Source organism: Pistacia vera, unplaced genomic scaffold (genome assembly GCF_008641045.1).
Source record: "Pistacia vera cultivar Batoury unplaced genomic scaffold, PisVer_v2 Contig447, whole genome shotgun sequence".
NCBI classification, from domain to species: Eukaryota; Viridiplantae; Streptophyta; class Magnoliopsida; order Sapindales; family Anacardiaceae; genus Pistacia; species Pistacia vera.
Window position 1 is genome coordinate 31,965 of NW_022196276.1, and position 15,536 is coordinate 47,500.

Consider the following 15,536-nt stretch of genomic DNA (forward strand, 5'->3'; position numbering starts at 1 on the left):
TGGAGTATTTCTTTCTCCTTTTCTCATATTTCTTTCTCATGTGTTGCTCAATTAAACATATGCATATGGATGGCTCATGCCTAAAATCTTTCTTAATGCATTCATGCCATGCAATATGCTATGTTGCATAAAGTAAGGTTCTCTACTTCTACTCATGCTTCTTTTGACATTTCATCAACATATGTTGTGCATACATAAACTCTATTCTATTGTTAATGATATTCTCTCTTAATCATCCAAAATAGGAGTTCAACTCCTTTAAACCATCATACATCCTGCAAGGAAAACATACTTCAAATATTCCTCTCAAATTCTTCTAATTCTCCACACTTCTACCAAACTTTAACAACACAATCCACCATTCTCATGGTGGAAATTCTTTCATATAACAACATTGAATTCACTCACATCTTTAAACATAGAAATTCAAGCATTAAGCACATATATAATCTCTACACATCATTCAATCAAGTAAATCACAACTTAGGTGGATTTACTTACCTTAAGCTCAAGGAGAACCCCTTAAGCTTTCTACTCTTGAAGGCTTGATTCTTCCTCTTAAACCTTCAATGCAAACTCAATAAGGATCCTACTCTTCACATAAAACTTACATCTAGAGTAAGGATTCTCACCTTTTAATGCTTAGGATCAACTTGTAACAATTTCTAGTCAAAAGCTCTTCAAAGATCCTTGGAAACTTGAATGAAAATTTGAGAGAAATAAGGATGAAAGAGGCGGTGGTGAAGAAGCAAATGAAAGGGTTTCTAAAGCTAAACCCTTAATATCTCATATTTTCTCCACTCTTTCCCAATATACCCTTGCTCCTTCTTTGAAATTCCACCGATGACCTTTCATTCTTTGCAAAAACAACCCCATTCAACCTATTCTCCATGCAATTTCCTTGCATTTCACTCCCTACTTTTCCTGCTAATTAGGGGTAGAATGGTCATTGAGTCCCAAAAGGAAGAATTCCCTAAAACTCAAGGAAAACAATTCAACCGAGTCTTCGCCGCGGCGAAGCTATTTCTTCGCCCCGACGAAAACTCACAGCAGCTACACGGGATGTAGCACTTCATCGCCGCGGCAAAGTTTTCTTCTTCGCCCCGGCGAAGACTGTAACATCCAGATTTCGCCAAGTCTTACAAATTTTCAGGGCATTCACTCAACCAAACCAAAACATCCTTTCAACTAAGGATAAACCAAGCAATATTAACAACATACAGACTCAAATGAGGATAAATCAACAAACATTCAAGCCATTCATCAAATCTTAACTACGTACCTCAAGTGGGGCATTACACGATTGCTCGATGCTAAGACAGGATATCCCGAGATGGAGAAGCTTGCCTATGCACTAGTCATCACCACTCGAAAATTGCGGCCCTATTTCCAAGCGCACTTCATTCATGTCCTGAAAAGCTTTCCACTGAGAAAGATAATGTAGAAGCCCGAGGCATTAGGTAGATTAATTTAATGGACTATGGAGATGAGCTAGCACGACATCAAATGTGTCCTAACGATAGCAATTAAGGGGCAAGCTTTGGCAGACTTCATTTCGAGGTTCTCCTATCAGCCTAAGGGCAAAATAAGCCCACCAAAGCCAAGCACCTCGGAAGCAAACAAGCTAGTGAAACTGAAGCTTAACAATTTATAACAGTGGACCTTGTACATAGATGGGTCCTTGAATGAAAAAAGGGTGGGAGCTAGGCTCTTGTTCGAAAGTCCTGAAGGGAACCTAATCCAAGCTATAGTTAGATTCGAGTTTGTCACCTCAAACAATGAGACAGAGTATGAAGCAATGCTCGTGGGGATCCGCCTTGCCAAAGAAATGGAGGCAGAGTCAATAAAGATCTATAGTGACTCTTAGCTTGTGGTCCACCAGATTTCCAGAGAATATCAGGCAAAGGAGGACAGGATGGCATCCTATCTCCAGCAATTAAAACTTGAACTCGAACATTTCAAAACTTTCACTGTTTTTCAGATCCCAATAGAGAAGAATTTAGTGGCCGACACTTTAGCTCGCCTAGCTTTAGCAATGAGCCAAGAAATGACTGATTCCATTCCTGTTAAGTTTTCTCCAAGTCCCAACATCCTCGCTTCACAGGAGTCAGTCTTAGTAACAAAACAGAGGTACAACTAGATGGATGCAATAACCGAGTACCTAAGAGATGGGATAGTGCCCGAAGGAAGAAATAAAGCCAAGAACCTTCGAGAAAAATCAACTCGATACACGCTCATCAACGACAAATTGTATAAGCGTGGATATAACTCGCCACTCTTGCATTGTGTTGATCACAAAGACGCAGAATATGTCTTGAAAAAGATCCACAAAGGCATTTGTGGGAACTATGCAAAGGGCAGATCTCTGGCATACAAAGTACTCTGCCAAGGTTATTACTGACCGACAGTTTTTGACAATGTAACGAACTTCATACGCAGGTGTGACAACTGTCAGCGATTTGTAGATGTTCCGTGAGCTCCACCCCAAGAATTAACCATTCTGACAAGTCCTTGGCCATTCAAGATCTAGGGGATCGATTTGATAGGCATTTTGCCTCCAAGAAAAAGGTGTGTTAAGTTCACAGTGATCGCAGTGGATTATTTTATCAAGTGGACAGAAGCTGAGCCTTTGCCTACCATCACCTCAAACAAGCTGAAGGATTTTGTCTACAAGAACATCATTTGTAGATTCGGAATCCCCCATACCATAATAAGTGATGATGGGAAACAGTTAGATTTTGAAGATTTCCAATCATTCTGCAAAAGGCTCGAGATCAAGAAAAGCCTCTCCGCTTTTTATCGGCCTCAAGCCAACGATCAAGTAGAAGTTGTAAATAAAGTGATCAAGCACACCATCAAAACGAAGCTTGATGCCCTTAAAGGAAAATGGGTTAAGGAACTGCCCGAGGCCTTATGGTTTTACAGAACAACCACTAGAAGCTCAACAGGAGAAACCCCATTCTCACTTTCATACGAATGCAAAGCAATGGCCCGAGTTAAAGTGGGGATTAGTTCATTTTGGAGAGAGGTCTTCAATGAAAAAAATGAAGATCTTCTCCACCTAAGGCTGGATCTAATCGAAGAACATCGAGCCAAACGATACTTCAACTCCAAGGTCAAAAATAGAGACTTTGGGGTGGGTGACCTAGTTCTTAGAAAGGTTGTCTTTGGTACACAAAACCCGAACTTGAGGGCACTCAGGCCCAAATGGGAAGGTCCTTTTAGGATCTCTGAAAAGTTCGCACCAGGGGAACCTTCCACCTAGAACACATTAATGATGATGATGTACTGCGAGCATGGAACACCAAGCATCTACGAAGGTATTACCAATAAGCAGCTCAGGTTTCAATTATGTTTTCTCTTTTTCCTACTTGATGTAAGGTCTTTTACAGCCAAATCTCATTCATTAATAATGAGGTATTATTCATGAACTCTGTTTTGTTTGTTATTTTTTATCTGTTCTTCATAATCACAACTAAGCGATCACATCCAAAAACTCAGAGTCAAGAGTTCGAAAAAAGGCAGCTTAGCTTTATAAGCCACGCCAAAATTCAACTCATTAAGGGAGAAATCCCTCGAATCGACGAAGTTAAAACTCAGGAAAAACTCAAGTAAAACACGTCGAATGAAAATCAGTCATAAATCGGCTACCAAAACTCAAGACGAACAACTGGTACAAACTCGACGTTATAGTGCGAAAGATTTTCTTTTTGTTCGAAAAGTTCCTAAAGAGAAGCGAGCTATGCATAACTTAAAACTATTTTTGTTCCCAAAAAGGCAGGCTACGCATAACTTGGAGCAAATTCGAATTTTTATGTTAAGTTTGATCTGAACAATTTAAATGACTCTGTAGAAATTAAAAACTTGCTTGACAAAAATAGGCAAAATAAATTTTTCATTGATTATAGTAGTTACAATCTAAACTAAAACAAAAAAAAAAAAAAAAAAAATAGAAAAAAAATCTAGACAGCAGGAGTAGGGGCACCATTGCCAACAGGAACAAGAGTATTGTTGATAGCAAGAGTCTTGGCAGCTTCTTCGGAGGCAAGAGTTGGGACATCATTTGGAGGCTCAACTGGGGGAAGGTCGACAATGGTAGGTAGGAGCGAAGCCAGATGAGGCAAATCTTCAACCTCTTGCTTGACCTCGGTTTCTTCATCCTCTTCCTCGACCTCTCCCTCATCCTCATTGTCAGACTCAGAGCTATCCAAATAAACATACTCCATGTTCCATGCCTAAGTCTTCATCCTATCAATTTCCTTTCAATAGGCCACAAGAAGGAAGAAGAGGTCAAGTGAGGGATGAGCCTCCCACAACTGCTAAACGAGGTAGACTAAGGTGTCCCAGGCCTGGCTCTTGATGGTCAACCTCAACTATTTGAAGTCGATCATAAATCGGGCAACCTCAGACTTGGCCTCTTTGTGGTCTTTTACCTCACTAGAAAGGTCGCATGAAGCCCTCTCATATTTGGCCTCCCAATCCGAGGCAGCTTTCTTAGTCGTGGTAAGCTTGGAATTCAACTTGTTATTGGCACCTTACTACTATGCCAGACTCTTCTCACCCTCGGCTGACTTTTCCTCAGCCTTTGCTCAAGCGGCCTTGCTTGCCTTAATTTTGTCAAGGAACTCCCTTTCCTTGACCTCGAAGGCCTTAGTTTCCTTTTTCAGCCGCTCACGCTTGGCCTACAACAAGTTCTTCTCTTTTTCAGTTAATTCGGCCCTACTCAAGGCTTCCTCCTTCAGTTTCTCTGCTTCTTGCCACCTCACATGGGTTCCCTCCAATGTGAGATAGCTCTTATCGAGGAGGAGCTTAGTTGCCATGCAAGCCTAAAAAGAAAGAAGGAGTTAGCGAGAAATGAAACAAAAAACCTATGAGAAAGGAAAAAGGGTGGACTGTTGATACCTTGGTGACGTAGTTGCATGCCAAAGCAAGTTGCTCATGGGTAGATGCGACTCTAAGCCCCACATAGGTCCATAACAAGATGACTTCAGTGACTATCGAAGCTGCAACACTGATGTGCTCTAGGAGCCCATCAATCATTGCATCGAGCACAGCCTGAGCTGCCTCATCCGCCTTCCCTTTACCTCCTCTTAGAGGTGAACTTGATCTACTTCCCACGTGGATGACGGTCTCAACCATAGGAATGGATATTTTTTTTACCAAGTCTTTGGCCACAGCCTTCTTGCCCGGCAGCCTTCTTACCTAAGCCATCTCATTGCTTGGTAACCTTTTGCTTTCCAGAGCCCCCTACTGCTCGGTCGACTTTTTCTTGCCTGAGCCTTCCTACTGCTCAAGCATCTTCTTCTTGCATGAGCCATCTTGCTACTCGGACATTTTCTTCTTCCCCAAGCCTCCAGCTTGCTCAGGGGTTTGCTTTGCCAAGCCCTTTGGGGGCTCAGAGGCACATTTTTCCCTGATTGCCTTGAAGGTAGTCATAGGCTTCTTGGCACTTGGGCCTTCCCCAAGTTCACCACCGTTGTGCTTGAGGACCAGTCATGAGGTACCTTGCCCGACCGCCCCAACGGTGTCCGTAGGCTGCTTCTTCACCGGAACAATCGATGACTTCTTGGCAACCGCACAGACTGGTGCCTTCTTCTTTAGGCTTTTGGGTTTTTCAGCCTACATATCTACAAAGGAAAAGCAAGTGGTTAGCGACCTAAAAGGGTAAGATCAAAAGCAACGAGCTATTAAGTACTTACATTTCTCAAAAAAGGTATTAAACTTGGCGTCGTCGACGTAGAAGCGATGTGCTTTCAGCCGACAAAGCGTAATGAGCTCGATAACGCCACGTTCACTACTGGGGAGATTGCTAAATTATCGAAGCTGCTCCAAGCTCGCCTCAAGAAGGAAGTTATGCTCAACGTTTACTGCAAAACACAAAAAATTGATTAGTTCACCTATCGAGCTTGGAAACACTTTGTACACACAAAGATCAGGGTCTTACTAGCTTTTGGAGCAAAAATGTCGATCTGTAATATACTGTATAGCTAGTAATTCTTTGAGAAATATATGATAAAATCCACTAAATAAATTTTATAAACATATATACATAACGTAAAATCCGAAAATTCTAATTTTAATTCATATAAATATATACATAAAATACTGATATACTTTAGTGAGCACAAGGTAATCTTGAACAGTGCCACCAAACTCCTCCGCTTCTTGACGTCCCACCCGGTCGTAAATCATCTAGTACCTGCAAAATAGTAAAATAACAGAGTGAGCACTAATTGCTCTGTAAGTAAACCAAACTGCCCTACTGTGTTTCCTCTGTTACTCATGTTCTGATTTTCCTTTTCTCACTTTATTCTTTGATAATATTCTTCATTCTTTTCTGATACTCTGATTTGCTACTTATCAATGTGTAAAGACAATGAATAAAACTATACCTCGTCGAGCACATAAGAAAATACTGAATCATGTAAGTAGCATAATACATATGCAGAATAATACACTTTCCTGAGAAAATAACTTTCTTTTCTTTTCTATTTTCTATCTCTTATGTTGTATCTCTTTCTTTTCTTCTCTGTTTCTCTTTCTTTTCTTTCTTCTTTCTGATTTGCAGATCGGACTAGGTTGATGCATGGATTTGGAACCCTGGCATGTGAGTGGGTACAGTCCTTATCTACATGCACTACTAACGGACTGTACAACTACTATATCTCTCTACTGTGGCCGCTCGCTCGTGGCGGCATGCATGTAGGTATGCTCTACTGGGTACAATCCTTATCCACATAGACTATTGACGGACTGTACAAATATTGTATCTCTCTGCTGTGGTCACTCGCTCGTGGCGGCGTGTATGTGGGCATCTCTGTCACTCACGGGTTCTCCATCGCAAAAACCTTATAACATAGCCTGCTATAGAAAGAGATACCATACACATTTCAACATGAATTTCCAAGCTAAAAATTCTACACTTGCATTCTTTAGTAAATGAGAAAATATACATACTTGCATGTTAGCTTAAAAGAAAATTACAACCCATTTTCTTTTCTTTGTTTCTCATTCTTTGCTAACATATTCTTTCATATTCTCATTTGCCAAATCAACGCTATGTATAAATCATATGCACAATATATGCATGATCAAGCCCATTCTTTGATGTTCTTTCCAAGTTCACATACACAAACTTGAAAATTCATTATGGCATAATGGTATGTCATGACATATTCTACCATTCTCTACAATCACAATTGTCATATCAAAGTAACACTTTAACTTGCAATTCTTCTCTAACACTTCCATGTGCATTTCAAGTAGTAGTAAATGTTCAAGTAACTAGAACCAAGCACTAAGGGCCATTTCTCTCATAGAACTAACATGACCAAGTGATATATTAAATTTTGGCATAACAACATGCACTCTTGAATACTAACATTTACACTTGGTTAAGCCCAAACATAATCTTCATACTTCAATTCTTGCCTTTCTCTAACCCTTTCTTCATTAGTGTTTAGCCAACTCATGCATGCATTTTCTCTTTGGATTTTCAACACATACAACTACTAAGTTGCCTACACTTCCACATCTATCTAAATCCACCAAAATGTGAGCCAAAAACTCACTAACTTTAGTATCAAACCTGGCCAAGTCCAACAATTCTCTACACTTCAAAATTTCATCACTAATTCTTCCATAATTCCACCAATTCAACACATACTCATACACTACTTCTCATGGCTGGAAATTATGCATCATTAAACATAAAAAATAGCCAATAATTCTCTCATACCATCATATACAAACATGCAAAAATTCATTCAACACAAGTCTTGCTCAAATCAAGGCTAAAATTAGGTTTACTTACCTTGAATGTGTGAGATCACTTCCTTTTGCTAAAAACTCTCTTCCTCTTGGACCTGGATCATATAAAAACCATAAGAATTTAAAAAGTTTAATCACACTCCTTTTGCTAGAATCTTACCTTAGGATGCTTTAGATTGAAAATCTCCAAAAATCCAAGCCAAATCCTACGATTTCCCTTTGAAATTTAGTGAAGAAAATTGAAAGAAAATGGGGTAAAGGTGGTGTGAACAAGGGCTGAAGGCATGTTAGGGTTTCTTCAAATGAAGCCTTATATCAAATAATATAAGGATGTATTACCATTTTGCCCTTGCACTTTCTATGAAATTTCATCTATGTCCTTTAGCCAATTACTAAAATACCCTCATTTTTATTATCTTGTTCATATTATTTTGCTTCCTTTCACTTCCAACTTTTTCATCTAATTATGAGTGAAAAGACCATTTTACCCCTAATGAAGTTTTAAGGAATTTTCCTTTACATTTTTCTACGGTAACATCAAAGACATCCAACTAAGGGTATTAGGGCATAAATAAAATTACGTACCTTGATGTGGGTGTTACATGGTCTCCCTGGCCTCATAGAAAAGGTATTGAGAGTCCTAATGGAGAATCTTCTTTGGGACCTCGACCAAACTGTTGAATTGTACTATCCTTGCCTTAGAGAGGTAGTATGTTTGGTCATGACTCTTTTTCAGCCAATACAAATGGACAATCTCTTCTACAGATAGCTCACCCAAGTCAGCTATCATGTACGCTATATACATGCCTACAATTATTATGTATGAGTGCCAGCAACTGAAGGGGAACAATGTCAAACCTTTCTAAAATGTTAGCAATGAAGTAATAAGGGGGAACGTAACGGAAGTCCCGCACCTCAAAAGGGTATCAGAAATCGCCATGCAACCAGCGGGGGGATTTTTCTGGGAGAAGCTCCCCAAAACCCTCAAGGGAAGTTAAGGCGCATAAACATCAATTATGCGCTTAATATCCTCAACCCCAATCAAGGAATGTGGTTCCTTCCGGGGCCTATGAATTAGAGACTTCTTCGGTGGAGGAGTCTCCGCAGAAGCATGATCAAAAGAGCCTATAGTATCAGTATTTGAGCTCTGCATGATAAAGTCCTCAAAAACCTCAAGGACTACTTCCCTGTGAACGGCCGAGCTTGTGAGGGAATCAAAATGTCGATCTATGCTGTGGGAGCTGGAGGAAGACATGATGGAAGCTCACCTCTAGGTACCTGAAACAAAAGCGATCAAGTGTCAAAGCTCGAAAATTCAGTGTCCTATCCACACTTTGCTTTCAGTTCAAGACCCAAGATAGCTCACGTCGGTCAGCAAACACAAGCGAGCTATCAAGATTCCAGCAGCTGTCTCCATAAACCCTCCTTAAACCCAAAATCGATGGGAATACTCAAAAAAACCCTAAAAAGCTAATGTGGCCACAACATTGGTCACCCTCAACAACAAAAGACGTAAAAACAAGTAAAAGAGGAGAAAGAAGTCTTACCGAAATGTAGAAGTCGTGAGAACTCGCCAAAAAAATGACGTGAAGTCGAAAGAACAACGATGGAGCGAAAGCAAAGAAAGTTCGAATATTTTTGCAAAGTATGTGAGTTTTTGACGAAGGTTACCCGCCTTTATAGTGGTATGCATGGGAGACGAAGAGGCGGGGTTTGACCATAACCGTCGATCTACAGCAAATCTCAACCCTCCATTCGTCGAGCAAGCCTAACCATTTGACGTGGCCACATGTCAATCATCCACGAAGGTCGATCAACCATCAGACGGCTTCAATCATAACCGTCGCTATACATCACCTCGACTTCACGCGTGGACAGTTGTAGTCACCCACCCGCAACGAAAAGTAACTACAAAAGCCAACTACTTTTAATGCGACATAACCGCGTGGAAATTACTCACATGCCCTTAATTTCAAATTCCAAGTTTGTCGAGAATATCACAATAGAGAAAAGGCCAAGTGTTGATTACATCGACTAAAGATGAGTCTGACTCATGAAGCTTGGTCAAATCTTCATTCAACACACAACCTACGAAGTCCAAGCTTAACATCAAATAGAGTAATTAGTCTTCGAAGCTTGAAACGAGCATTGAACCTTAGAGGGCAGATGTTGTGTGTGATTTTTCCATCAAGCTCAAAGAAGTTAGAGTTCTACGAGGTTATAGTCGGACCCAAAACTCATTCGGCTCAAACGATTGTCCAACCCAGCATAAGCTCGTCGAGATGCAGCTCGACCTAGCATAAGCTAGTCACAACCAACCTAGACAATTGTTCAAGCAGATCACAGATAAACTTAGATCCCGAATACTTCGAAAGAGATTAGATCGACAGTAATCACGGTGCAATCTCAGCATTCAATTGCTAGAATATCGGAGTTGCATTCCAATCTTGATTGTAATTCCTTTAATTTCGTTCTTTCCTTTGTACAGAACTTGTATATAAACTCCTTGCAATGATGGAAAAGGGGTTAGAAATACTTTCTTGTAAGCTCTCAAAGCAATAAGAAATACAGTGGACGTAAGCTCAAGATTATAATTTGCCGAACCACTTTAAAAACCAATTTGTGTTCTTTACATTACAGCTTTTTCATTCATTCATTGTTAGTTATCTTTAATCACGCACACACCTGTTCCGATTCCGCCAAGGTCAATCGGATCACTCTAGTTGGTACGATTTTTGCATCAACAGTATGCGAGGCGTTAAAGAGTGTATTTGGGCCGAATTTAACCATACCCTTTTTTTGTAATATTTGAAAGAAAAGTATTTGTAAAATGATGTATATTATGTATGATACAATTAAAACACTAAGGTAGTTTTTGTCTTTTTATCTGAAAACTGAACAGTGCTGAGTTAATTAGTAAACTGGATTGAATTGAATAACTGAAACTAATGATATGTTTGTTTTAAACTTTTTATAGTCAGATTATAATTCTTAAGTCATTTGTTTTTACAGATAAAAATATTTGAATATCATCATATTGACTACTATTCCCATAAGATATTAAATCCTATATTAGTTAAATAATGCATTAAGTTTTATTAGTTAAAAAAATGTAAGAGGTAATAAGTCGACAAATATAAACTAAAAACAGTAGTAAATAAACATTTCCAAATTTTAATTAATAATTAGCACAATAACATCTAATATTAAAAATAAAATAAAAACCTTAACCGTTTTAAAAAGTTTATTTGTCATGTAGTCACGAAGTTGTTGAATGAACATTTGATGTAACATGCTTGTAGAGTTGTTGCACTTGAGTGACGACACTTGAATATGATTGGCATCTTCGTTTTTTGTTTCTACCTCTTCATTCTTGTATTTATAAAATAATGCATCAACTTTTGACATTTGACGGAGGAAGACAACGCATGTTAAAACTTGTTTCCTTTGTTGTCATCCCTTTTAGAATGGGTTACTACTAATTGAAGGACACTTACTTTAAAAATTAAAGAAAAAATTATACAAATTTTATTTATATCGATAAACAGATATATTTATCAATCAATGAATACTTTTTTATCAATAACATACACTTGTTTTTTTTTGTTTTTTTTGTTAGAGATAAATTTCTAAAAAATGTCCTTTTGAGTGATCAAGGGTGTCTATTTAAGGAAACTTGTTATTTTTCTTCTAGTCCTTTAAATGATGATAACCATTTTAGTATTGGAAATAGGATATCAAAAACATTGGTTGAATGTTTCCTCTCTCCCACTGGTTCAACCACCACTACAAAAGTTACTCAACCAATAACGAATGTGACAATATGATCCAATACAAAGGCAGAGCCAATTCAAGCCCAAGATGGGTCAGCACCCTCCCTAAGCTTTTCAAATAAATTTGGAACTTATTGCCGTGAGGCCCTCAACGCTTTATAAAATTCCTAATTGACCCTTCAAATAATTAAACCCAAAAACATATTAAATAAAAATTTACCTAATCCAATAATACGTCTAAAAAAAAGACTAAATGAAATTTTAGATTGTAAATAAAGACACATCATCTGCAAGTTTAATTATCCATTCCAATAACTAAGCCTAAAAACAAAGTAATTGAAATTTTAGATTATAAATAAATAAAACAAATTTTATACAAACTGAAAATATTAAAATCTTGGTATAGGACAAATTCTTTATTATATTATGAATCATATTCTATAAGTTTACTTCTGTTAATATGATGAATAATACTATACTTACAAAGACTTTATACAAAGTCTTTCTTATAACGTGATGTGTCAGATAATGATAGAAAGAAATAATATGAAAAATCAATTTAATAAATGCACATTAAAAATAGTGAATGATATGACAATGCATAAGTAGTGATATGTTACTTTGTATGGATGACTTTTTATATAAAGTCTTTATAAGTGTAGTATTACTCTAATATGATTTCTTTTATTTGTTTTACCATATTAGAAATATTATTACAAAAAAAAAAAAAACCAAAAAACTTTGAATAACAATATAAGTCTACAATCGAATAATTGTGAATGAATGAGAGTGGATCAAATATTTTGATAGTTTGTTGTAATTTTTGAATTCTGATTATAAATTATCAAGTGTCTTTTTTACAAATTTAAATCTCTGAAAGCTAATACTTTTATATAAATATCCTTATGCAAATGTCAAGTTGAGTATTATTTATCAGTTTTATTACAAATTAAGGGAATAGATAGAATATAACAAAAATTTTTAATATGCAAATAACACTGTGTAGGGTATCCCCTATGCGACTCTAATTGAAAAGTAAAATAACAAAGTTTAATAAGATTAGGTTAAACATATTTTGGCAGAAGCTATTTAAGACAACATATAAAGTCTGTGCACATAAGTTTCTTACTATCTTTCGAGAAAAACAAAAAAGCCCTTATTTTTTATAATGTTATATCCCGCAAAGTTTTATGGAGATCTTTGCATTATGAATTTATGCAATTCTATACTTATGACTGGTTGGGAAAGGTCCTAGATTTTGTTTTTTCCTATATAAAGTAGTACATTGAAATATCATATCCTCAAGTATGATTTTTTTTTATTTTTAAAGATGAAATATTCAGATTACAATCATAAAAAATACATAATCACTCTTTAGTGAGAGGATAATAGAGTGTAATTTAATTGATTTTTTTTTTCTTTTAAAGAATGGTCTCAATCATTAGAATTAATATACTTTTATATAATAATTATGGATCATACTCAATTTTTAAAAACAAAATACGCAAAATAAAAGTAGAAAACAGAAATGAAAAGTACATACCAGAAAGGGTGGGTCTTCTAGATGAACTAGAAAGGTGTCCTGTTTTCACCACCCAGCTTTGTAGCATATCAAATCAAGGCACAAAAAATATAATAATAATAATTTTGAAGGGTAGTGTTTATAACTTGAAGAAGTTGGAATATGTTAACAACGGCTGATATGGTTGTAGATTTGACCGAAGAACAACCATATATGCGCACGACGGACCAGATCCAGTGATCTTGTGTCATTCGACAATACGACTACCATCCGAGATGGTGACGACGGTTGTCCTCTTGGATGGATAGATGCTTTAGTCAAATTTTAAAACTTTTGTGGGGGTATTTAGCTAAATTAAAACTTAAGGGGTCAAAATTATCTTAAAATAACAATTATAAATAATAATTTATAAATAAAGGATATTCTAATCTATATAACATACCCACCAATTTATTCTAACCTAACCAACATATTTCTAAACATTCATAATCTTCTAATCTATCTTTCATTAATATAACATTCACAGTAATACAACATTCTCTTAACCACTAAACCCCTCAAAGAATTATCTGATTCCAGTGACTTTTATCTTTAAAAACACTCATTAATGTGTTTAGGGTAAATTAATTTCAACGTAGAAAAGATAAAAAACTGGGTAATGGTTTATAAATAAATGACTTCTTTTAAGTAGGTCTCCTTTCATTCACATGATTATATATGTCCTTATATGTAATTTTAAATAAAATAAATTATGCTTTATGTTTCATATGTACCTTTTAAATAAAATGATGAAAATATCTTTAGAATAGAAGGGCGAAATTGCCCTTTTATCAATTCTTTTGCCACCAATTAAATATTTTTTATACTTTTTTTCTTCTTCATTTTATGTTCCTCTGCTGACAAATGAAATTATAAAAAAAAAAAAGAATGACAAAATACTTCAGTCGGTGACCAACTCCCAGGAGGAAGTCCGTCCTCTTAGAAGTGGTATGTTGTGGCCTTGTACCTTACTATCAATCAAAGAAGACCAAAGCAAGATTGATGTGCCCTCTTCTCTCTAGAGTGGAATTGATGATTTTGTTTCGTTCTCTTCGTGGAAAGGTTTAAAAGGATTCTTCTAGTAGAGTCAGGATTTCAGGCTTTGTCTGCTGTGGTATGTATCTTTAGAGGATGAAGGGGGAGGTTCTTCTCTCTAAAACAAATAGGGATGGTGTGTTTAAGTGATGTGATTGGGCCGGGTGTGTAGTTGCTGTGGAGAATGATATCCAAGGCATAAAGGGTGAAATATGGAGTTTAGATTTTGCTCTTACTTGGATCTCTCGAAGTGATGGGTGGTACTGGTCTGGTACGTGAATGTGATGAGGAGGTAGCCTTTTATAGAAAGGGTTGGGAGAAAATATACTAATAACAAAGAGAATTTAAAGTGAATTTTTAAAGAATTAATGATGGAGAATGAGAAGAAATTCATTTGGATGAAAAATGTGAGTAGATTCTCAAGACGTGATGAACATTCTTCGATACTCTTATTTTTTCTTCAAGAATTGTGGCCGAGATCCAAGACTGTTTTTTATACGTATAAACCATCACCCTTGATGTTAAAATGAAAAAATCAACTAGAATCTCAAAATTCTCTAATAGACTTACAACTGCTACCAACTATACCAGCCTAGCAAAATATACTTTGTTAGTCTTTCCACAATTTTATATGGAATGTGTGAGAAAGTTTGAAAGAAGACAAACCCAGTAAATCAAATTAAAGCATCGACCACAACCAGAAACCTCCACTAGTATTACAATCATAAATTCAGTCTTGAACATTTTTGGAAAGAGCATACACCATGCAATTACAGATGCATTCAACCAGTATAGTATACTTTACTATATATGGTCTCATTTTTCACCAATCCAACTACACTTTGAGGTAAAGGTAAGACACTTTCAATTTTTCAAGTACATATCTATCTGAAACCAACTAGTCAATCATTCTGAGCAGTTTGTGTCATAACTCGCAAGTCCCAGACTGCGGAACCTTCAAGTTTATGATTATTCTCAAAGCTACAAACATTAAAACAAAATAGTCACTCGAGTACCAGAGAAAAATAACTACACAAGTAACTATAGAGACCAATGGGGTTGAAGAAAATTCTATGCTTCATCATATGTCAGCACAAACTATACGGATTTTTTTTCATAAGTGCAGGAAAACGAAAACTATTTCTCAATGTAAAAATTAAGCGAACTAAATAGATATGAGGTACAAAGATGGTTTCTTGCTTAGTCTTAGAATGCTGAAAAGCCCCATGCTTTGATAACACCAAGTGGCGTACTGGCAATCAGATTAGAGAAGAATGTCAAAACTCTTTTAGTTGAATTTTCTATCTTTATTTTGACATTGTTAAAGCCCCTATTTTCAAAATAAAGCATGCATATGAAAATGTTACCTAACAATTCTTTAAGAGATATAATGATCA